We start from the raw sequence: 24,786 nt of genomic DNA on the forward strand, positions 1-24,786 counted from the left end.
TGTGTGTGTGTGTGTGTGTGTGTGTGTGTGTGTGTGTGTGTGTGTGTGCGCGCTAATAAAGTCACAATGCCTTTGAAATAATGCCACCACACAAGCAACAAATCTTTCAGAGCTGACCTTAATGGAAAGAGACGGCGCTTTAACCGTAATGCAGACTTTATTGTAGATAAACAACAGATGCTATGAGGCTGCATTGTGCATCCCACATGATAGCTTCCTTGCGCTCTCCATGGCAACTGCTGTGACACTTTGGCCTTTAAAGAACAGAAGTGCCGTGAATGACAAACTTTCATTTTGCCAACATTTTCTGTTTTTTTTTTTTTTTTTTTGGTGACTGACGGTGCACTCAAATCCACTGCAGGAAACCTTGGAGTAGCCATAGCAACATCACACCATCTTACTAAATAACTGAGAATGGTGGAAATGAAAGAATTGTTTACTCACGCCCAGGCAACTTCCTTTGTTATGTAGAGATAGGTCAGAAATGTATCTGAATATGCTGCTACTGGCATTAATAAGCACTGAAAATGAGCATAATTATTTTTGAATTAGGGTTTCTCACATGGGGGATGCTTCTCTGGAGTTACAGTGTTGAAATCAGAAGTGGCAGCAAAGTACGAGGGAGGGGTGAGATAATGGCAAAGTGGTTGTGATGTATAAATAGCCCGTGGTGGTGAGAGGACAAAGCACAGCAGGGAGGAACAGCAAACCACTTCAGCTATTGTTTGAGTCTCCAAGTTTACTTGCATAAAAAGCAATAAATCATCCACTGAGTAGGATCTGTACAACCACGGCTTCCATGCAATTCACAGCCAATAAAACCCAGATCTTTTGTGAGGCTGTGTGTACAGGGACAAACTGCCCCAAAGCCCCATCTTGCCAGTGTCAGATAAATAAGTAACCAGAGGGCCTTAAAGAGCACCGAGGGGCCAGAGGGTTAATGGCTGTTTGGTTTACACATGCACGATAATGCCTTTCACTTTCACTCCCAACAGGGCTCGACCCCCGAGGGGGACGCCGAATCACAAAGGTCGACGACAATAGGGCTTGTCATTCAAACGGTTTCCATGGCGACCCCACAGCCCGCTGAGGCCACTAGGGTCATTTTCATCATGGATTCCTCCTGGCTAGGACTAATTGCTGCGTTTGTGCTGGTGTTCTGTATCAGCGCTCGGGCAAATTCCCAACACAGTGCAAACATCAATCATGCTAATCATATGCTGCTTTTCAGTCGGCGCTGGAATGTGTGGCTGGTATCCATTACTACGGGCTCATCTGCATCTGCGGTTTATCTCTCTCGACGGGCAGGAGTGTAAGTGGTAGTGTTGTTTAGGGCTGCAACTAATAATTATTTCCATTATTGATTCATCTGCCAATTATTCTCTCAATTAACCAATTCATTCTTGTCTGTAAAGTGTCCATCACAGTTTCCCAAAGCCCAAGTTGATGTATTCAATTTTCTTGTTTTATCCAAGCAACAGTTCAAAACCCAAATATTGAGTACAATAAAAGCAGGTATTCAGAAGCAATAGAGCTAGTCAATGGGCATTAACATTTAAAAATGACAAATTGTTGCCACTTAATTATCTCAATTAAGCAATTAATAGGGGACTTCTTCAAAGGTCTGACCAACAGTCCAAACACTAAATATTCAGTTTACAATGATATAAAGCAGAACAACGCAGAAAATCATCACATTGGAGAAGCTGCAACCAGACATTGTTATAGGAATTAATAAACTATCAAAATAGTTGCAGAAACCGATCCATTGTTGCAATTCTAATGTTTTTCCTCCGTGCAGTTTTTCTCTACAGTTCAGCTGCAATATAAACTGGCTACTTTTGCCAAAAGGCATCATATTACATGATTCCTTGATTCAGCATTTGCATCCCCCCCCCTCTCCCTCTCTCTCTCTCTCCCTCTCACTCTCTCTATTTCTTTTTCCTCGGGGATTTTAGCATCCAACATCTAATAAAGGCCTGGACGCTGTGAGTCCAAAGTAATTCTACCATCTGGATGAAGGTCCCTTTTTTCCATTGGTAAGCATAGTGTGACAGGACGAATGAGCCACAGCATCCTCGTGGGTCCAAGGCCATAAGATCAGAGGCTGACTGTGTTTATCAGAACTGTAGCTTTCAAGTCCCGAAAGCTAGCACGACCAAAACAACCAGCGACCCGTATGAATTCCAATGAAATGGAAAAGAGGGCTCTGGGTGCTTTATACTCTGGACACAACATCTGAGAAAGAATTTGCATGTTCTGTAAAAAGGTGCTCGCCTCAGGCTTAAAACAAACAAACAACAATGGCAAATAAGTGACTTAGTTCACAATTATTTCCAGTTAATCGTACACCAATCAGCACGATCAGGGCTGGAGATTAGTATTCATCTAAATCCTTTCCAGGACCGGTAAGAGCCAAGGACAGAGCCGTGGGGTAACTGAAGAGCACACAAACCACATATCTTATCTCCTTCACAAAATCAGTCACATTGTTCATCTCCAGCACAAACCATATATTCACCTCGTGTCATCTTCTTGAACCCGCCCACGGACAAATAGTACATTAGATGCTGTGTCAGGGTGGCTTTTGTGGAAGAGGAAAACTCGGTTTAATTTGGATTATAAGAAAAGTTCAAATGAACTACTTGTGAAATAATGTTCTGGATAGTTTGACAGAACCTTAGAAACTTTCAAGGACTCAGCTCTGGCTCTACAATTGAGTGGGAAGCCTGATGTTTGAGGTTTATAACTGGAAGGTCTTTCAAGCTCAACAAAGGGTTGTGCAGAGTAAAAGGAACTTGGCACATCTATTCACTTTCATGAAATGTGAAATGCAAGTATTAGACAGTACGCGATCAGCATGTCTCGTAAAGGGCACACACTGTTCATCTCCTTTAACAGTGACGTCACTACACCAAAAGCAAATAGAACTAAACATAGCAGCAAATATACTTTAAAGGTCACATATCAATCAATATGCATCCACTGAGAAAACCCGTATTATATTTTGAAATCCTAACACAAGTAACAACTGAGTGTGAACATTTCCCAACTTGCATTAGGCACTGACAATTTCAGCAAAGACTATTTTTGTTACAATCATAATGACCATATTTCCATATTGTATTGATGCAGAATACTTGTTGGACTATTGGTTATGATGCAAGAGCCTAATCAATTGTCAAAAGATATTGACAGGGAAATGAATTCGCAGGGATCTGGTGATGGTTGCACTCTGCCAGCACCACCAAGTGGGCAGACACAGCAAAGCAAAATGCAAAACTTCTAAAACTGATTATTTATATTGTGGGTTTCAGTATTTGTGGATCATTTCATTTAGTTCAGTGACATACTGGCATGTTCCCACTCTGCAACATGTTTGAACTTATTTTAACTTTTTGACTGTGAAATGGAGAGCATATATGACAAGCAGTAAAAGTCATGTTTATTTTTCAGGAGAAAACAAATACCTCGCGTTTAAAAACGGAATGTCTGCAGAAGCCGTAGATATATATTGTTAATAATCACAATATATTAAAAAAAAAAATACGCTTACGTCTTACCAAGTGAGGTGCCCAACTCCCGCTCATCTAGTAGGGAGCGAAGCTGCGTGTCTTGTCCCGGTCAGAAGAGTGGTACGGAGAAACAAAAAAATAAAGATGAGCTGAAGAAGATATATCCTCCGTTCTGCTGCGTCTCTTCTCAGAAATCGACCTCGGTAAAACTCCTCTCTCTGCAGAGATTCCTCTGAGCTTTCTCTCGCCCCTCCAGAGCCCGGTGTGCTATTTGTGCTCCACAGAGAAGCGCTGTGTGTGCCGGTGGCTGCTCGGCGCACGGTTTGTAATCGGACACCGGACTGTCGCGCTGCGCCACAGACAATGTGCCTCCGCTCTGTGGGGAGGGAGGGGGGAAGCGGGTGCCAAAAAGCAAAAAAAAAAAAAAAAAACTGTCCTTTAACTGAAACAGTCGGAGCTTGTGCACAAAAGGTTAAGCGGAGTGGAGGTGGACGACGTGTCCGATGCTTGCTCCGAGTCCCAGCTGCGCATCTCACGAGCGAGGTTTTGATGGCTGAGGAGTGCGCCCCCACTTCGCGCGTCGGGGAAGAAACGTGGCAGCGGCGCACAGCTGTCCTGCAGGTGGAGGGCAGGAATACAGCCCACTAAACCGCGGGGGCTACAAGAGGGATGGCTGACATTTGGACAAGTTGAGCTATTTCGACGTCTTTACCTCAATATGCGCTCTTGATTCCAGCAGTTAAATTCCCCTGTGGGTTGTCTCATCCAGGGAGGTCAGGGGGTCAACATCAGCCAAAGAAAAGCAATCACCCCGAGAGCATTTGCATGTTAATCTGGGAGTTTTAGCCTACATTTGAACGTATAGCCCTGCTAATAGACAACTAAAAACATTTGTAGAGCCTTTTCCCCTGCAAATCCTAGAAAACTGCATCCTCTTTAACAGAGCTGGTAAGGATTCAGTTCCAAGGATGCTTAGTGAAAGTAGGGCTTGAACCCTGGCATGCATATCTGTCACCACTGGGACTCAGCTGTCCAGTGTTGTGAATGAAGTGTTTTGTAACTGCTTTAACAGAGAAAATAGCAGTAAAGAGATTCATTCTTCCACAACAGCAAATTTTAGAAAGTAAAAAATATGTCATGTCAGATATGAGTGTGAGTGTGTGAGGAGAGGGGAGAAGCGACAGCACTGTGTTTCTGTGCCTTTGTGTATTTTAATAGCGACATCCCCAGTTCAATTACCTATTTATCCTCTGGTGAATGAAGGCAGCTTCTGTCAAGCTCCAAAAGCCCAAAGAGTGTGGTACACAGCTTTAGGGCTTTATACGTCAGCAAGTGTGTGTCTGTCTTTTTGACAGACACGAAGTGGAGTCAACAGCCTATTAATACGCCTCTTCATTCAACGGGAACGTGCTTCTGTGAATGCCCTAGCTCCTGTATACCCACATATATATTCAAATCAGGTAACTTTCATAAAAATGTAGCCACAGGGGGGGGGGGGGGGGCGGCAACTCTGGGAAATGCGTGGGTAACCTCTTATTTTCTGTTGCTGCTCAGGGAGCCTTCTTAAAATATCAGAACAGACTGGATGAAGGTATGGCATGCCAAAGGCCGTGTCAGCGCTCGGCAAAACAATAAACTAAAGTCTCAAATATAGTTTCATCCAGTGAAAGTGCTATGACCTCCAGAACGTTTTTCTCCTCGCTTCAGGAATTGCAGGCTCTTTTAGTCTGCATGGTTTGCTCTCCCGCACAATAGATGTTTGTTTTAAAAGCGTAACCCACAGAGCTCCAGCTGAGCTTCAGAGTGAGGCTTCGGCTCTGAGCTGCACCGAGAGAGCAAGTTTCATCAGTAAAAAATAATGCGGCGTCTCTGAATGAGCCATCAGACTCGGTGATGGATGGTTTGGAGTACATTAGTTCATGATGGGAGGCCTGAGAAAGAATGAATCAAACCGACACTGGCTTTCAAGTCTCCTCTGGGGTGTGTGTTTGTGTGGCCACCATTGTTGCTCAGCATTTCTGTTTTGATGTCAAGCAAACCAACTCAAGTTGCCAGGCAACCACAAAAAATTTTGCTTCAGAAGAAGCCTCCTATATTTCACCTGTTGGTATAAGATCTCAGTAGGGTGTATTGGTGTACGTGTGTGTACGCTGTGCCTGTTTGCATAGCGTTTGATCTCTCGGCTTTTTGAAGAAACAGGGTTTTATATTCTTTGTACTAAGTGCAGTGACCAAACACTATTTTCAAAGCAATGTCACACTGAAAGAAGCTAAAGGCCAACTTTTATGTTACGGGAAAAAAATGCCACACCAGACGGGACAAAATACTGTGATGAGAATATTCCCTGGCATGTGTATTTGGTGTTGTGTTTGCTTCTTGTTTATCTGTGATGGCATGTGTGAGCATTGTGTGTATCTGTATACAGTGATGGAAGGAGGGGAGACGCTTTGGTGCCAAACCTCGGTTGAAAGTATCCGTGCCCCCAGAATCCCAAACATGCCATCTGTTGTGCAGTTTCTCTGCCATTTTGGAGACCCAGGTCAGCTCATACCTTGCAAAGAAAACCAGGCCAACCAGCCAGCCACTGGGACATGCGAAACACACACTGACACCTAAATGCAAAACTTTCACATGTGGGGGTTGAGATTTGAGCACACTCTGATGCTTTCACATATGCATGATTGTGCAAGAATGACTGTACATGAGTGACTCAGTGAGGTGAGAGGACAGGTGAGTGAAAGAGAGAAGGGGTCATTTCCCAGGAGCAAAGGAAGTGGGCGGGGGGTGTTGGAGAGGGGCAGACAGGGGTAGAGGGAGGAACATGAAAAGAGAGAGAGAGAGAGAGAGAGAGTGCAAAACCGGCCAGCTGTGAGAGACTGCAGTCATTCCTCACTCTGAGCTCCATACCTGCAGACTCAATGAGCCATCCCACGATGCAGCAGGGCCAAAGCCATGCGATTTCTCAGGCTTACTCAGCCTTACTGCGGCCCTGCAGCAGCAGCATCCAGGGCCTTGTAGAGCCAGGACTCCACAAAGTCTACTTTCACTGCCACGCTCCACAGGAGGAGTGATTGGGCAATGATGCCATAACTGTCACAGTGTCAGTGGAAGTATGTCTGCGACAGCAGGGACAGCAGTTCTGGAGGTGACAGACTCAGCAAGATTATTAAGAGGCTGAAGTGTATCAGGTCTGAGATGATACCTTGACCCCTTACAGTCATGCTAGTGGCATGGCTCTAAGGATGGCTATGTCGGTCTGAGGCGTAGTCCACCATTTTGGTCCAGAATGAAACTATTGGTTTGATTTCCATGAAATTTGTCGTACATATTCATGGTGCCCGGAGGGTGAACCCTAATGACTTTGGTGATGTATTGATTCTATTTTTTTCTGTTGCTCCACCAGCAGATTAAAGTTTTCACCTATCCTGTGAAATATCTTAACATTTTATCACAAAATTAAAAAATTCATGGTTCCCCCATGATGAATCCTGAAAACTGATCCTCAGAGTTTTTGTGAAACCAAGTTGCCAGAAAAATAGGTACGCAAACCACGGGATACGTTGAACGTCGACATTTCTCAACTAAATAAAAGTTTCATAAGTATGTTTCATATTAGCCTTGTATAACGCTTGCAGAAATGCACAATGGTTACCACATGGTTAACATTGTGAAACAACTGGGTAGGATTAGGCAACAAAGCTACTTGGTTACGGTTTGTGTTCAAATAATAACCCCCGTAACTGGCACAAATAAATAACAACCGTCTTTGCGGACTTTCTTAAGTAAAGCAACATGCGCAAAGTCAGCCTTTAGTTTGCGTTTCACACGGGACACAAACAGCGGTCTCCTGGGTGAAAGTCGACCAGTGTTTGTTTGACCCATCCACCACCCCTCCCATCCATCCTTAGTGGACTTTCTCACTACTATACTCGTTATTATACCACGTAACTTTCTATAATGGTCGCTCGAAATACTACCCCACTTGCTCTGCTCATCAAATGCAAAAACGTTGACATTCAATGTCAAAATCTTTTCCTGGCAACTGGGCTGCTAGAACTATTGGATCAGGATTAGTTCAAACACCTCTCTAATTAACTTTTTATCCAGCACCACCATCAGGTCATAACGTTTTATTTCTCCAATACTTTGGTTTATGACCAAATACCTGCAAAACTAACAACATATTCCATCAACCTCAGCTGTACTTTGTGGTTCGTGCCTATTAGTAGATGTGAGCATGCTAACAAGCTCAACTAATATGACGAACAAACATTATACCTGCTAAACATCTCAGCATATCATGTTAGCATGCGTTGTACTATTCAGTTGTTCAACTGTGCCTAAGTACAGCCTCACAGAGCCGCTAGCATGGCTGTATAGACTCTTTATCTTGTTTTAAAATTTAAAACCAGGTCAGAGTCTGTCGTACAAGAAAATACTTCACTGGGTGAAGTTTATACTCCCTGTTCTCACTTATAACATCATTATGGAAGTTTACACCATCTTAATCTCATTGCTGTGCGTCACAGGTCACATCAGCCCGCTACAATGCAGTGTAGAGGTGTGATCGAGTGTTGTAGGGCCCGGTCCGTCCAAAGGTAGTGAATGAATGGTGCTGCATTTCATTATCTCACGCAGTCCAGAGTCCAGTGGGGTCATCTTTCTCGCTTTCTGCCCAGATTCTGGCTGGCTGTATTTGTCTTTGTCCTCCCCTCCATGGCCCATGATGGATAACAAAAAGAATATGGCTGATGGTGAGAGTTTTTTTTTTTTACTTCTCTTCTTTTTTAGTGTCTTCTTTTTTTTCGTTCACCATTAGCAAAGTGGCAAAGTTAAGGGCTGGAGAGATGAACTCTGTAAAATTCAATCATGGGAATTGAAGGTTTGGAGGCATGAGGTCTTGGCCCCATGGGCAGTTTGGAGATTGCCTGAGATTAATTAATGTCAAAATAGAGAGAGTGAGGCTGTAGAGGACAATTATGTATGTGACTGCTGGGCAATGGTGTTGGCCATTCACAGTAAAGAGTGCAGTCTGCTGATTTTTCCTCTGTGTCAAGAAGATATTTTATTGCCAGTCAGTACATTTAAGAAGCCAAAAGCAATATAAGTGATGATAAAGTAGGCAAAAGCTACCCATGGCTAAATGGATAGAAAAATAAAGCCACTTATGTAAGTACTCAAGGCGCATATAATCCAGAGAAGCCACAGTGGGGAAAACTACCATCATCTCCTGTGCATTGTAATCTTCTGAAGGCAGACCCAGAGTTAAAAGAGGACTACCACTCAATTAAAATAATTCATATTTAATTTATATAGCTTGGAATTGTCCAGTCAAAACATATTTAAAAAAAAAAAAAAAAAAAAAAAAGGCTCTTGTATTACTATGGCAATGCTATCAGCTAAAGATATAACCTTATCTGCAGAAAATCACCCTCCAGTCACAGCCACTTTTCCACTTCCATATAGTCAGCGTGGATTTACATCCCAGACTAAGCAGACACAAACTGTTCGCTGCTCTTCGTGGCTGCTGGGGGCCGAAGTGATTGTTTACCAGCACTGGACCAACTGACTCAGAACACAGCAACAAATCCTCCGATTCCAAACTCGGCAGAAGCAGTTTCTTTCAACACTGTTTTGTGTTGTTCGGGGTGACTTCACTGGCTTCCCTCCGCACGGTGCTGTCTGTTCTCTTGATGCACAAGTGTGTCCTCGATAACTGAAGGCATCATACACTCCAATATTACATTCACAAAGAGTAGATGTGCGTGAAATACTTTGTGCCTTTGTTTCCGTCTTTCTCACTCTCACAATGCAAGCACAAAACAAAGCTACACCTTCAGACCGGCCGACGTAGAGCGAGTTTTGTATTGGTGTGAACCGTGATGCACTCTAAGCAGGTGTGCCGCAGCAAATCAAGATTGGTCTTCTCGCTACGCTGCGTTTCTATCTCCAGAGTTTTTGGAAACCTTGATTTGTGTGTGCTTCTTAGGTCTGCAGAGGAAAAATGTCAAAAAGCTGAGGGGCTTTCACAGTTTGCTAGTCTAACAGATACAGGCGGAAGAAATCGAAAAGCTTCGGCAGAAATGTTTAGCTTCCATTAAAATATGTATTCCCTTGGTAAATGTAGCACATCGCTGGCTTTGTATATCACAGAGCTAATCTTCATATTCCTTTCATAACACTGACATTCATGACCTGGAAAATAAGCAAGAAGGCTGACAACAGCAACCAAAACTTGCATTAACTGATACAAATCGTACTAATTACTGGGATATTATCATTTCTTATTATTCTCAGTAAAGCGGATCCTTTTTTTCCCATAATGAATCTACAACATGGCACAGGAACTCATTAGAAAGAAGGCCCCACTGGAAATACAAACATCCATCATCTCTGTACGTCTCCTGTAAGGGCTGACTGCAAGAAACTGTAATAACCTGCCCGCTCTTCTTATACGCTGGTGCTTGGGTAATTGTTTTTGCCTCACTTTGGACAAGTTAATTAATTTCAATTGCTGACAGCTCTCCAGTTGGAGGTTAGAAGTCAATGCTGGACCAGGCTGTGTGCGAGGAGGGAGAGTCTGTTATTTATTTTTCCATTTATCAGAAAAAACAACTGCACGTTTGAGCGACAACTTACCTGCGAATATAATTAGACACACTTCTCTCTCTGCAGTCGCCTTAAGAGCTGCTCTGCCTTCTGATACGAGAGAGTGAAATCATGAGAGTCTGGCGTTCTCCACACAGTGGAACGGGGAACCGTCAAAATGGCATTATAAGATGGAAGCACCTGCTAGTTTGCAGGAAATTTAGGCCACTCTGCAAAGAGGAAGAAACTCTTTTTCTTGAAGAAACTCTTTTGCTTCGGCTTTGAACAACCCTTTCCCACCCCCACCCCCCAGAGTCACTTTCACCTTTACCCATCTTTGAGGCATGCCTTTGCACAAGATGAAAGCAAATGTCTGAACACTTCAGTCAGGATACGCTATAGACAAACTATACGGAGCCAGCTCATGTGAAGTAAAGTGCCTCTAAGAGCAAGAATTCAAAGGAGAACAAGAGACCACCGACAGCTTGTAATGGTTTAATGGTATTGGCCAGACTGCATGCTTTTGAACTAAATTTAAAAAGCCTCGTCACATGGTGGAAGATTTTTAAAAGCAGCATACTCTGTTGAGCAGATGGTTTTGACTGCGTTAAGTGGGCATGATGCACTGCTTAATAATGAAGTCACATAACATTAATTCTGGTAATTGGTAATAGACTCAAAGGTGGTGTCACTGGTAATCAAACAACTTATTCTGCTTATGTGAGGGGTCATGTCCGTCAGAAATGCAGACCTACTTGCAGATCTTTTACTTTCTAAACTTTATTTGATAGAGTAGAATATATAGGAAATGTGGTTCGATTTCAATCTCCTTTTGAACGCCTTGCTCAAAAACTAACAAGTCTACAGCCATGCTAGGGCCTGGATATCACACACTCCTCTCATTCTTTGTAATAGAACCGTGACACTAAAATGTAGGCTGGATTTTATTAGCTTTACAGGTATTTAGTCATAAACAAAAAGTATTTTGGCAGCAAATTTAAACCTGCTGATGGCGCATAAATGCCTGAACCAAATTGAATGACAATCCAGCTAATAGTTGTTGAGAGATTTTATCTTTAGCCACAGATTTTAACCTCATGGTGGCGCTAGAGGAAAAGTCAGCAGAGCATCAAAGTCATCATGTATGTAGTAACTATGTTATTGTAACTGAATTAACAGTGTACGGTGGCATCAGCCATTGAAGATGTCGATTATGTTGGATGATATTCGCAGCTTTGCTTTTATGTTGCAATATTCAATCTTAGATCTCAAGCAGGCTTCTTTTCATCCGCTGATAACATGCGTCTACAGCATTAGTAATAATCCACTTCCTCAGCACGCAACACCTAACGGAGACTGCTCCATATGCGAGACATTTTGTTAACTGATGCCAGGAGATGAATGCCGCTCTGGCCGAGTGGTGGAAACAAATAGCTTGTGGGCTTTTTAAAGATATATTGCTGTGTGAATCATGCAGGAGATAGATCAACGAATATTACAAGCTGTTTGCAACAGATTTAAAGAATTAAATATTTATTTCCTCCTAATCCATTATTAATTCTGGTGTTCATCGGAAGTCTGGGAGAGTCAAGAGTGGAAACAGAGGCATTCATTCTGAAGCCCGTCATGTACAGACATTTTGATTTGCTTTTAGAAGACCAGGATGTGCTCTATTGCATTATATGGTGGTAACAAAGCAGACCTTATCTGTGCAAGTCTACATCTTAAGCAGCAAAATACTAATTACTTCCTAATTGTACACTTGCAAGCTTTCCCTCAGAAAAAAGGCGCTGATTTCCAAGTGTGATGTCTTGGTTGGAACAGGCTACAGAATGAGTAAACAGTCCGACTTTGTCGAGTCAAGGGAGCGCTTTCCACTTCAGCGACACGTGTATTACCATAATAGCTACATGGGGCCCCATCAGCCCCCTGGTTGATTGGTTAATTGCTCAGTATCCCTCAACTGTACCCCGATGGCCGCCGGGTGTCACCCTAGGGATTGTGGGATTGTGTCAACATTTCGCCATGCCATCTCATTCATTCCCTCTTTCTGCTACTCTTCTACAGAGCGTGAAGCATGAGATTGGATTTACAGTGTAATGGAATAAAGCACATTGTTTCTCTTCTGTGAGAGAGGAGGATAGAGCCGATAAAACCCCAGATTTGCCCAGCTGGAAAGTTGATTAAAAGCTGCGCATACAGGAAGGAAGAATTGTGTTTTGTTTTTTTTGCCCTCTAGTTAAGTTTACTTCCCACAAAACCGTACGTCTTTTGAGTTTCTTGGTGCTGTTGTTATCGATTTGTTCTGCCGTCATATTCCGGGTTTTAGAAGAAGAGTAGGAGTGAATGAAAGAGGTCATCAAGAGATCAAAGGCTCTGATTTAACAGGTGTTGTGTTTTCCTCCAAGAGGCCTGTCGTGCAATTTGTATAGAAATAGACATGATGCAATTCATACTCGTTGGTTTAGTACATTGTTGTGGCAGCTGTGATGAAGATCAATCAGAACTCTTGGCATTCATGCCACCCCAATGTGAAACTTAATCAAGAGGAATAGAATTATCTGCTTTTCTTTGAGATCTACAGAAAGTCCATTTTTCTCTCTTGACTCCCACCCTTTCATTTCCATTCACAGTGAATAGAGTGCCATTATCAGTTAATTAACTCTTATCTGCTTTACTGTTACAACACTAATGGTTTCCTGTGACACGCCGAAGCTCAAGTTACAATGTCGCCGTTTATTAATACAACTTTATTTTTACTTCCATATGCACGAGGTACAAGCAGCGAGCTGTAGATCTATTTGTTCGGGTTGAAGCAGCAATGAGACTGGAAGGTCAGACTAGATGTAATTAGTCGGAATCCTAATGACTTCTTTCGGAAACTGGCGCTGGCAGCCTGTCGTTCAATTTACGCTCTTGACTTTTCAGTTGCTCTTTATCAGTGCGATAATGCAGAAGTTAATCACCATCTCGATGCAGTGAACAGCACTTGGATGGAAGCTGCGGGTGCCACAGTCTGGAAATAATGTAATAATAACAATTGAAATTTGCATTTTAAGCATTTTAATTGCACTGTAATGGGTTGGGCTTCCGTCCATACCATTGCAAATGAGACAGAGTAAGTAGGGGTCCTTTACCTTGGCTCTTTGTGTCGCAAACCTACAGAACAATGCCTTTGAAATAGCACTGGTGCTAGTCTAATGAGAAATTGGGAAGAGCAGAAGTTTTCAAAAAAGAACACCCCGCCTTAATTCAATGGTGCAGGAGTGAGGGTACAGTCTTTCCAGCAGCTTTATTCCAACTATTAACTTGTTTCAGGAGTGTGAAATCAGTTAGTAGACCCCGCAAGAGCAGAGGACATAAAGAGACAGAGGAGAGAGCACAAAGAAGGATAAAAAGATAACTTTTCCTTTGTAATTGGACCTGCGATAAAAGGTAATAGATGCTGATTCCCTTACTTTTCACACGCACTAGAGATAAAACAAGATTCGACCTTTATGCTCTGAGAACTTGAGACATTTTAGAAACCAAATTATTATTTTATTAATTGAGAAACTAACCCACAGATTAATTGGCATTAAACAATTTGCATCTCAACCTCAGTAACTCACCAGATCTCTGTTAAAACACAACCAGTGTAATAATGTAAAAACCACGAATCTACCAGGCATTGCAAAATCAACTAGGGGCCAATAGCATGCGCCCCTATCGTGTCTGATATAATATTCTAAATAGATGGAAAAGGTCGACCAAACAAAGACAGGTGCTGACGAATCATATCTTTTATCCAATATCTTATTAGACAGAATCTCCAACATCAGCAGTTTGCCAACATGCCACATCAAAGAGAGTGTAGGAGTGGACGCGTCTATCCTAATTAGTATGATAGACGCTCTCTCTCTCACACACAAACAAACACACACAAATCCCTGTATGATTTTTATGAGGTTATATAACCTTAACTAAATGCCTAACCCCTACCCCTGACCTTATTCTAACCTCAACCTTAAAACCATGTCCGGATTCTCAAACAGGCCTTTGACGAAGTGAAGACTGTCCTCAATTTATAAAAATGTCCTCACTCTGAAGGTCTACAACTCAAATTGGTCCCCACAAATATAAGTGTCCAAGTGCACATACACACACACACACACCTGAGCACAACTCTGATTCCCTGCTGTCTGTACACACACACGTTCCAACTATGTCCCTGGCAATGGAGGCATGACAAATCTTGGCACATTCAAACTCATTAAAATACATAGAAGCTGATGTGTAAATACGCACACAAAGCCCAGCTGTAGTTTTGTGACATTCCTACACACACAAACACACAAACGCACATGCTCTCCAAGAATCTTCCTGGTGATGGCAGCATGTGAAATCTTGGCACATGCAGTTGAATTCTGCATAGTCAATGTGAATGTGTCTGATTGCCTGTCATCTTCTGTGAACTCACACTTGAAGCCTGTAAGTCGTTTCTGTGAGGGAGTTCCAGTTACTCAGCAAGCAGAGTTCGGCCAAAACATCAGGATTCAATTAAAATGTAAATTCTTGCTAAGCTGATAAACGGGAAACAACAGTCCTCTCAGTTTCTCAGACACCAGACAGGAGGCGTCTTTTTTACAAAGCGACTTGGAAGTTGTTGTGATGGACAGCAGGTTAGCAGTGAGGCCCAGCAGGGAAAATACAAAAATTAACACGAGGTCAGAGGTCGGCAAGATTCGGGCCATTCAGAGGGATTTGCAGACCGGTCTTGTCTGTGCCGTTTCCCTCACCGCTTCTCTTGCTTCCTGCACAAACACCTATCTTCTGTGTATTGCAGGTCTTTGTCTGGCGCATTGACAGCTCCCAGAAAAACTCAATCTGGTCCGCACCTGCACCTTTGAAGTTTTTCTACAAACTGTACAAGCGGAGAGACATTGTTTGAAAGGAGCTGACACGCTTCTTCGACTCGTGGTACTTTAAAAAAAGTCAGCAAATGCACGTCATGTCAAAACCCCAATACGCTGAAGGGCAAATGCAACACTTTGGAACACCAACTCCAGATAAGAATTACAACACTTCTCTGCAAGTCAGATAAATATTTCCACACTGTTTCGGCACCAACTCTCAGCTGAGGAGGGAATTTCTAATTTTCACTTTTCATCATTCAGATTAAGCCAGTGGTGGATGACAGCTTTCCACTTGGAGAACTTTTCTGAGATTAAAAATGCAAAACGTGCCGACTCCAGAGACAAACATATTACACTGCTTTCTTGCCGTTTGGTGAGACTACAATAAGTACTGGATTCTTTAACAATGGTTATATCCAGCAGGTTATATCAAAATCTTAAAACTCAACAACGTGCCACCTCATTATGCTCACACACATACCTGTCTGCACCAGGTGCTCATCCTACCCCCTCTGACATCCTCACTTATCCTGTCATCACAAAGGCACAGGAGCAGGCCCGTCCCTGCCCTCTAGATTACATCTGTACTGGCGGCCAAGGAGACATGAACAACATGCTTATCATGCTGTTGACACTTGATGTTGATGGAAGCTGGGATGGACAGCAGTATTTAAATAAAACACTATGTGAAGCAAACCACACACACACACACACACACACACACACACACACACACGAAGAGAAAAGCTGCTTTGACATTCTTAAAATCTTCCTGGCCCGGATATAATATTACTCTTTCTGAGTTGTCCCCTTGCAATCACTGAATTATGTGCCTCATTACTAATCAATGCATTTTAAATGCCATTCACTTATAATAACTCATGCATGTCCACCGCTGGATGATGATGCCTCAAGGAAACTCAGAATGGATTATACAACAGTGGTTGAAGAAGTACTCAGATCCTTTACTTAAGCAAAAGCTACCAATAAAAAAAATAAAGTAGTTTTCTACCCTAGGAGTAAAAAGGGTCTGATTTTAAATCCTACTTAAGTAAATGTACAGAAATACTTCAGCTAAAGTACTTGTAGTATCAAAATATATACGACATTATTAGATTGTTAATGCCGATACGTCAATGAATAAGTTGCACTTTCCTGTTGCTGGTGGGATCTGCTTTGTAACTAGTTAGGTCGTTTTGTCTGGTACTTCCCAACCTAAGGAGCACAAGATGAATCGGATCGGTGGTGAGACGATTCACGAGGAAGAAGAAAAACAAAGTCCTGTTACACAGATATGCATTCATTTATTTTTGGGGTATATTCTCTTATCTTTTACTTTTGTGAAATATTTTTTGTTGTAATTTTTTGGGCCACAAACTGTTCTATAAATGAAACATATAGTTATATGAATTAAGTTTAGAGGAGCACGTTGGAAACCACTGGTTTAATCTTTAATAATCATGTGTTGATGTAAAATTGAAATCTGTAAAATATCACCACATATCAAATAAATGCAGTGGAGTAAAAAGCATAACCTCCAAGCAGTATAAAACGGAGACTGCAGGTAAAGTGTGAGCAATTTAAAAAAAACAAAAAAAACTGTAGCACGTTGTCACTTTCCACTGCTGGTCTTCCTTACTCAAACTCCGATGCAAAGCAAACATCATTGGTAGAAATGGATTATATTTGCCCCTGAAATGCCCGAGCAACTGTTTAGCTCCACAGTTTAGTGGGCAGTCTCCACTTAAACTGACATGTTAAGTGTTTTAACGCTGACATGATTCACCCAATCACTGTTTTTGATCTTTGATATTATCAAAGCAGCAGTTTTATATACTTTAATCGATATTACAAGCCATAGTTAACTGGATACATGGCTACATCACACCCAACCAAAATAAGGTCAGAAGCTAGAAGAAACAAGTGATGGTGTTCAGACGAAGAAAGGAAGAAATCTGTTAGCGGGTAAATGACCTGCAGAACCTATTAACATTAACTCTGTTGTGATGTTTTACAGTCCTTGCACAAGGACGCAATATGAATTTGTGGGGAGATAAAAATTTAAACGGCGTAAAATAACACCGGTGGTCAGGTTACTGACGGGTATCCCCTCCTGAAATGACTTTGAGGTGGAAAATCAATAACGGGCACATTTTTTGACATCTTATCCAGCCTCACCCATGCCTGGAATGTGTCCGTCTTGCAGAATTTAAAAAGTGTGATTTTTTTTCCACGACCGCTGCGCATGCATACTAGTCATTTCACCTACACATGGCAAGGCTTGGAAGTGCAATACATCTTTGACGGACAAAGGAGAGTAATTGAGCCATCTATTCCGTTTCTCAAAATGGCCTCAAAGACCTCAATACTCTTGGAAGGGCTTCGGCAAATATCCTTGAGGAGAGTGCGCCGTGTTGCATTCATTATACAGCTGTTTGTACTGAGATGTAATGATTAGTAAAGCGGTTTAAATGATGGATTGTTGGCCGTTTCCCAAAATGCAAATATTTTCCCCCGAAAGCATCAATTACTCAAAGCCAAACCGGTGCACAGCATACAGGAGTGACAAACAGAGTGCTTATCTAACTATACTCAACAATGACGCAATACATACTGTCACGCACGTATACGTCAATGAACGAAAGCTGCATTCTTGATGGATTACATCCATTTCAATGTTTAAAGTGATATCTGAAGAACTGCTCCAAAACAATGCATAATAGAAATAATATATATATTTTTACCATTTATGAGAGCACATTTTATCATAATAAAAGAGGGCCATATTTTTTGTTTCTCTTTTGTGGCTTTGTTTTTGCAGCGGGCAGTCAGATTTATCCGATTCGTCTCATACACAATCTTTCAGTTTCCAAAAAGGTTCATAATCATGTGTACACACATTGTGAATTGTTCAAGCTCAGCTGATTTGTATGCAGCTTAGTGATGCGGCAGCCAAGAGGCCAAGATATGAAAAATTAATGTCCTTTAGTATCCACTCTGCTACATATTCCACAAGAGGGCTGCGCTATTGATCTTGATGAAGACCAATTTTTTTTTGGTTTTCCATCTAAAGAAAAAACAAAACAACTTTGGAGCAAATCTCGATGCCATTTTTCTGTCACAAAAACATGTAATAAAAATGCATCAACCAATACTGACGTGATGGCGACAAGGCGCACTGCTTGTGTCGCACTCGGCACACGGGCTCAGCAACAGGTGCAGGCGGCACAGAAACATGGAAGGGGGGGGGGGGTGTCATCACTGGTGCAAGACTGCTCTCTAGTGGCACATCACAGAAACAATAAAGACAATACTCAGCATTTTATCCCTCGTCATTACTGGTTGTCAAGACAGTTTTCTAAAATTAGACAAATCAAGGAAGTACCGTTCAAAGTTAAGTCTTTTCGGAACAAAAGGAAAAACAAAAAAAACTGCCTGTGATGAAAAACAAAGAGGGAAGTTTGCGCAAATAAGTTGTCTCGGTTTGGACTTGAGCCTTCCAAGAGAAATGTAACTTTACCAAATCTGCTAAAAATAAAAGTGGTATACCCCAAAAAGTAATTTCACATCAATAGAAAGAAAATGACCTATTATGAGTGTGAAATTAAGGAAATGTGTGTAACCGGAGTGTAGTACTGTTCCTCTGCGCAGGTAAATTGTTTGGAAGTGACTTCTCACACACACACACACACACTAAAGCAGGAAAACACTAGCACAATTATGAACAACAGTTTAATACAGAACACGGATTACCCCCCCAAATCAAAACACAAAAAGCTACTAAGTGGAAAGATGTGATAAGTCAACCACCATGGGAATGAACATGAAGTAATCAAACAGGACATACATCACAGTGGGAGCCCAACACCGTGGTCTAGCTCGTCATCATGCTGCGATCTCTAAGTGAAGTGAACGGAGTTCAAAGCTACATTCCAATTTGTACTTTTCAGCTGCAGACAGATTTTAAAACCACAGGAAATGCATCAGTGATGGATGCGCCACAATTTGTCATCGCAATATGAAGGATTATCAATAAAACACATTTCATATTAACTCCTGATTCTCCATGAAGACCCCCTTATACTTTACCAAAGGCCCCACATGCATTAATACAGCGTTCATATTGTTTTTCTTTCTCGTGTTGTTTTGTTGTTGTAATGTTCAGAGAGTGTACAAGGATTGCATTGTTGCTGAAACAAACAGGAAGTGGATCATTTGGGTGCATCGTCTTAGTGTTATTTCCGGATTTTCTGAATTGCAGCGATACAAAAAGCACAGTAACAACTTCTCCCAAAGCAATGCTATACCAGAGAAGATAAACACACTGACCTCTACCAGCCCGTGGTAGATTAACATGGAGATTACAAGGAATAGACGGCGCCATTGATAAAAAAAAAACATTTTTTTGGTTAGTCTTCATTTTGCAACAATTATGGAAAAAAAGAGAAGCAATAACTGAGTTCTGTCGATGACTTTTCAGCCTTCGGCTCCAAAGCTGTTTTGAGCCTGAGTTCACAGCCCTGGGAGGATTTTTCTTTTCCAAAGAATCGTTTTCCTTTTTTACAATACAATTCATAACTGATCTGATTATCTTACAGCTGGATCTACGACTACAGAATGTAGTTAATGGAGAGAGCAACAATTTACTCTCAGATTTCTGAAGACCCTTTGTCCAAAAATCCACAACTTTTTAAAAGAGACAGAAATAAAAAAAATTCATGTTTATTTTGTTTGCGCAGATTCTTGATTTCTGGCATATAGGTGCAAATATAAACGCAGCAACAGACAGAACCCAGCAGTAGAGGCGACGACCAACAGAGAACAACCTCTTGTCTACCTCCATAAAGTGTTCATTTATTTCGCCGACTGGTTCCGCTTGTCCTCGCTCACTTCCATTCACAGATGTAATAGGCACTTGAATTGCCTAATATCCCAGTTTAATCACCATGATATATTAAACATAACCGGGTATGCTAATGAGGTAATTATTTAAGACAATTAGTGCATTCATTATCGAATAGTTCTCCGTCAACATGCTTTGTCTTCAACTAACACGCGTGCAGTATTAATGAAGCATTGAAAGTCATAACAGTTTGCTTAAGTTGAAATACTTACTATTTAATATGCACGACTACGCAGCAAGGTGCACTGAAATCTAATTAGACCGTCTACACTTTGGATCGTCTATAATGCAAATAATGCACTGTTATCAAGTTACCGAGCTCAGAACGTCGATACAGATGCACACAAGAGGTCAAGTCATATCTCAAATATTATGCATACCGGTAGCAGGAACTAAATGCAGCTCATTTCCCCAAACCTGCTTGCAGAAAGAGTCAACTGGTTAGATATGTGAAAGGAAGTGGCCTTGGACAGGCGGGAACAACGTCAAACAGAACATACTTGAAGGTATCTGTTTCTCTACTTATCTGTGTCTCAGGGACTCCCTATGAGCTTGGAGGTGAAGGGTACCATCTTCCTCCTTAGCTGGGAGGCAGGTTCTGCATCCCTGACTGAGGCACACAGGCTTGCTGATGGCATCCGTTATTGCCAAACTCAGATGACCTTTTTTTTTTTTTTTAAACGCAATACAAAGTAGAAAAACAACTTCAATCTATAAACCGCCAAACGCACATTCATTCACACATCCAAATAAACATCTGCTCTCTGGTGATGAGAGTTCGGCTGGCTACGATCACTGAGGTTGAATGTAGGAAGGCAGTGCATGGAAAAGGCAAAGCGGTATCGATTAGGTTGACCTGCTCTCGGACTGGGACTCACTGGGGCTTAAGGGGACGTCTTGTTGACCGACTTGAGCGGGGGGAGACAGTGTGTAGGGGGGCGGGGCTTCGTTTACACTAATGTTGTCTGCCTCAGAAATGAAAGGAGCTTGATGGGAGGGACGAGCGGCGGCGGTCTCGTCGACATGAGCACACTCGCTGTAAGGAGGGGGCTTCAGATCATCCTCTGAAAGGAAAGGAGAAAACGGGTCAACCAGTTCATCAGCGGTCTAGAAATCATACATGCATTAAAATAACCTTCAATATTAGGGCTAAACGATCAATCAAAACAAAGATTCTGCCATGTTTACACTAGCGTCATTGCATCAAACAACGTTCCCAATTTCCAAAAAGTGTGCACAGGAAGAGAGGGGCTAATCTGATGAGTAAGAGACACACAGGAGCAAAATGCGGTGCTAGAATATTTTAAGAACAACAACGTGTCAGAATCTCCGAAACCCAGTGATGGAGAGGAAGGACAGACAAACTTCGTCGGATAACACTGACCCCAGAGCAGAGGGATCCTGAGTCCTCCTCGTCGCTCTCATCAAAAAATACGTTTGCAGCACTTCTTTTGAATTTCTTCTCGTCACCAAGTTGTTATCTCAGTCTTCTTACTGTCCGCTCAACCGCTTCTCTTGTGAAATTCGCTGCTTTTAGTGAGAGTAGACAGCACTCTATTAAAAGGTTACGCATGAGCAGTCGTCTGAAGACGATGGCGTACCATATCTTTTGATATCTCAAATGGTTGCAGAATTAGAGTGTACGCTAAATTTGCATCTACGCAGAAAGATATTTTAATTTGGGAAGTGTAAGAAGCAATGTTATACAGATGCAAGACCTACCTAGTACTTATTATACATTCAAATAACTATAGTAAAAGCATGCCCGTCTTTGACAGGAAAAAATATCACATGTGGGGGCGAATATGAGATCTTGTAATAGAATTAGTGCTGAAATGTCACCCACTTCCACCCGCTAGAACCACATCCTGCTGTCAGACGGAACAAGCACGTCGGATCAAATTAGAGATTAATTTGCACAAGAGGAGACCGAATCTTAATACAAAGATTCAACAACTGATCTGGCCGACTTGTGTGCTCATTCCTGAGCTCGCAATGACACGTTGGGGAACACAGAATAAAGGAACTCGCCAAATTGTACTTTGCCCTTTCAAAAGCAAACAAAGTACTCCGTGTGTGCATACATGTGGGAGTTCATTTAGAATCAGAAGAGACAAGTTCACTGATGCAAGTACTGCTCAGACTGCACCTGGTGGTAATTTGCTGGTTGTGGCTATGATCCCTATAGTCAGTAAGGTACACGAATCTCCCATCAGGCAATCGATGCACCGATTCTGATGGAGTCCGAATGCTGGTGGTTTTAAAGGACGGTGGTAGAGGACAATTTGTCATGTGTGGTTCCAGCCTGTGCAGGTACCTGGATTAATACACTGTGGGTTGGGGTGAACATCAATATTTTGTCAGCAATATTTTTGCTACTTTAGAAAGTCCACTGAACCAAGTGTTTGAAGGGAAATGTTGCTCTCCGTTCTCACAACATAACGACAAAGTCCGGGCGGTCACCTGGTAACATTCCGGCCTTATGTTGCTTAAGTCGCCGCACGGAGGAATATGGGCGCATATTTTTCGTAGGACCACAAATAGCACATCTCAATAGGAGCACAAATCAACCTAGAGTTTTGCACGGTAAACCTTTGATTTCAGTTTGTGCTGCATTACACAATGACAGACAGTTTGTCAAAATCTGTAAAATCGTCGGTAGAATATCTGATAGAAAAGAAGCCACTAGTAGCAGCCCTCTTCAAATGAGAGTAGAAATGAAGCATGTTGTAACAAAGGCTCAGTTATCGTCTCCTTTTCAGTAGAACACATCTAGCAAAGCCATATCCACTGAAACCTTCTCACAGTGACCTCGGCTCGCTATCACAGAAAGTGAAACTATGTAGAGACAGCGAGTTCAGGGAATATTCAGTCAAGAAACGAGGTGGCCTTCCCCCATTACTGTGGTAGAAAGGGTCAAAATCTAAATAAAAGCCATCTTCCTGCCTCCAACTCAAGCAGCAGACACATGGTACTGTGTTATAGTGTGTGTGTGTGCGCGCTCTACCTCCAGAGACTGCCTCATATGGTGGTGGCATGTCCGAGTGGGAGAAGGATGCAGCTGGTGGCAGAGGTGTGGAGGGCTCTTCGATCGACAGGTCATCCTGGACACCATACCAACTGGGCCAGACAGACGTTTGCTACAGAGGGAAGGAAACAGAGAGTTAATGACACACACACAAAAAAGCAGAAGCACAGATACATACACCAGTGAACATAAAAGCTAAAGCCAACAACACAAACATCCACACTGCTGCTAACACTATCAGGATACGAACTAGGCTGGTTTTACTGTACACATCTCGAGAGAGGTAATTGCTGCTGGCCATGATTATAGTCTTCCTTTAATCTCTTTGCTCCAGGCCTAGCTTGACAAGGAGGTTTACACACACTGAAGCACAAGCACCGCTAAAAACACACAGCCAGACAGTACTCGAGAAGAAGAGTACGTGACACGGCTGCCTGTGTTAACAGTTCTTTTCTGTATTTTAACACGGGGCTGACCAGCACGGAACGTTTTCAGCCCAAACCTGATGAACCATGTTAACACCCCAGGAAGTCGTTTACACAAAATGCAGGGGCGAAACGTCCAACAGTGAATCACATAAATAGGCACTTGGTGTGTTTATATCATTTTCAAAAGATATATTTTTGATTTCAGTCCTTTTAAATACAGAAAGGATAGTGCAGCAAGCAGCCACAGCATGGTCCGTTGTATTAACTGATGAGTTAGAGAGGTTAGTAAGCATCTCTAAGGTTTGAGCATTATAATGAACGCGTTAGCCATTTTATCTCCTCTGTCAGCTGTGAGGAAGCTCTCAGCTCTTTTAATTTTTTATTTTTTTTTATTACCGATTGATGCCTTTGACTAAGGTTTTAATTAGTTCAAAATTGCCATCCTGTTGTTGTGGGAGTGATAGAGTGTGATGAAGAACGATGCAGCACAAACAGACCACGCCAGTTTCAAGATAATTATAACAGTCACTCCTATTGCTGTAGACCTACAGAGCTGATAAATAAGATGAAGTTCAATAACCTATGAATCTCCCACTCCTCTCTGGGGCCGCTATGTATCAAAAGTTTCCCCCATGGCTCTTCTGGGTTCACTTTGTCTTTTTAGGTGAATTAGACTGTCCAAGATGCTTAGTGAGTGGTACTACATAAAGACCCCCACACACACACACACACACACACACTATGGTTTGATTCATTTAAGCCCAGGACCTCCACGAGTCGTCCTAGCGTCTCTCCAGAAAGCATTCAGGGTGCTGGGTTATGGATGACCGAGGGGCCTCCCTGCTGCACATTCCATTAAAATCTAAACAGGGAACATTACACACCAGACGAGAGAGGGACCAACAGGGAGAGGAAGGAAAGGATGCAGGAGAGGATATAGAAGCAAGCAGAAGAGCTGCGGAACAAGGACAGATTAGGAACAAGAGTAGTAGGGGGTAAAAGAAACAAAAGGAGAAACGGTGTGTGCAAGGAGGAGGTAGGAGGACTTCAGGGGTTGTTCCTTGAAATGTAATTAGCAGGCATTTTTTGTGTTGGATCAAAAATAACTTGTCCATAAGAGATCATTTAAAAATAAAAAGGCAAGAAAGAAATGATTCTTAAACTGGATTGAACTTCCTCTAAAAATCTGACAAATGTTTCAGATAGAACACAGGATATGTTCACCGATCTGGGGAAACCCCGGCCAAAAGTCCAGTTATCTCAGAGTTTCAACTGCTTCATTTATTTGTTTTTTTAACAAGTGGGGCATTTCCTGTTACACAAATATTCCAAACAACTCTATAAATATCACAGTTAGTGCCTCTTAGATGGAAGTACTGCAATGATAAATACCTCAAAAGCTGGGGCAGTAACAAGCTCAACAAGAAAT

At 42.1% G+C, this 24,786-nt stretch overlaps 2 protein-coding genes across 4 annotated transcripts in view; both read right to left on the reverse strand.

Moving 5' to 3' along the window:
* The window catches only part of sema5a (sema domain, seven thrombospondin repeats (type 1 and type 1-like), transmembrane domain (TM) and short cytoplasmic domain, (semaphorin) 5A), a 107,105-nt gene extending 102,886 nt beyond the window's left edge, over positions 1–4,219 (reverse strand). Inside the window, exon 1 of one of the 3 annotated variants that reach the window (XR_004212848.1) lies at positions 3,564–4,219. The gene's annotated coding sequence lies outside the window, so the exon portion shown is untranslated. Of the gene's footprint in view, positions 1–3,556 lie in introns of all 3 variants that reach the window. The other 2 variants (XM_031850374.1, XM_031850375.1) reach the window with 2 other exon arrangements.
* Positions 4,220–11,639: 7,420 nt separating this feature from the next.
* Positions 11,640–24,786, reverse strand: part of timm21 (translocase of inner mitochondrial membrane 21) — a 19,196-nt gene continuing 6,049 nt past the window's right edge. Inside the window, exons 9-10 of the mRNA XM_031849778.1 lie at positions 22,909–23,041; positions 11,640–20,965 (exon numbers count right to left, since the gene is read on the reverse strand). The gene's annotated coding sequence lies outside the window, so the exon portion shown is untranslated. The remainder of the gene's footprint in view (positions 20,966–22,908; positions 23,042–24,786) is intronic.

This window comes from Anarrhichthys ocellatus, unplaced genomic scaffold (genome assembly GCF_004355925.1).
Source record: "Anarrhichthys ocellatus isolate YVR2014 unplaced genomic scaffold, GSC_Weel_1.0 scaffold10, whole genome shotgun sequence".
NCBI lineage: Eukaryota > Metazoa > Chordata > Actinopteri > Perciformes > Anarhichadidae > Anarrhichthys > Anarrhichthys ocellatus.